Here is a 624-nt window from a genome sequence, read left to right as displayed (position 1 = left end):
TTTTTTGTACAGTTTTTCATGTGAGTAGCTGCCAATGCAAACAAAGCCACAAGTATGCATGGGGAATGCATGCATATGCGGTCACGTGCAGACGATGGCAGAATTTGATAAGTATGGTAAATATTCACTCAGAAGATATGCAGTGAATATGAAAGAAGCAATTCAGATTTGAGAAGAAAATATGAATATGAGGAAAAAGTACAGAATGTCATTCTTTTATTTCTGTGTATATTTGTGCTTGAACAGTATGCTGTTCTGTTTTAGAATGGTAGCAGCTTTTGTGTTCAATCCTCCATTTCAGATGAGCATAGGTTTTGGGGCAAGTGGCTGCCAGGTGTTTTTATTGGTCAGGTATTTTCTGTTGTATTGATTGTGCCCACATAAAAGAGCTGTAAATGTGTAGTGTTGGATGTAGCCCTTGTTCCTCCCTTTGGGGTATGCGTTTGGAGGCTGTAGGCCAAATCCCACATAAAGAAAACTGTGAGAGAAAAGCAAGCACTTTCGATGCTGAAAGAAAAGAATAATTCAATAAGAACCATAGCACAGAAACTGGGCATAGCAAAAAATAACGTTTTAGAATATGCTGGAAAAAGAAAGAAACCACAGATGTAATTAGCAATCAGC

This window comes from Lepisosteus oculatus, chromosome 6 (genome assembly GCF_040954835.1).
Source record: "Lepisosteus oculatus isolate fLepOcu1 chromosome 6, fLepOcu1.hap2, whole genome shotgun sequence".
Classification (NCBI taxonomy): Eukaryota; Metazoa; Chordata; class Actinopteri; order Semionotiformes; family Lepisosteidae; genus Lepisosteus; species Lepisosteus oculatus.
Note: the sequence above shows the minus strand (reverse complement) of the source record.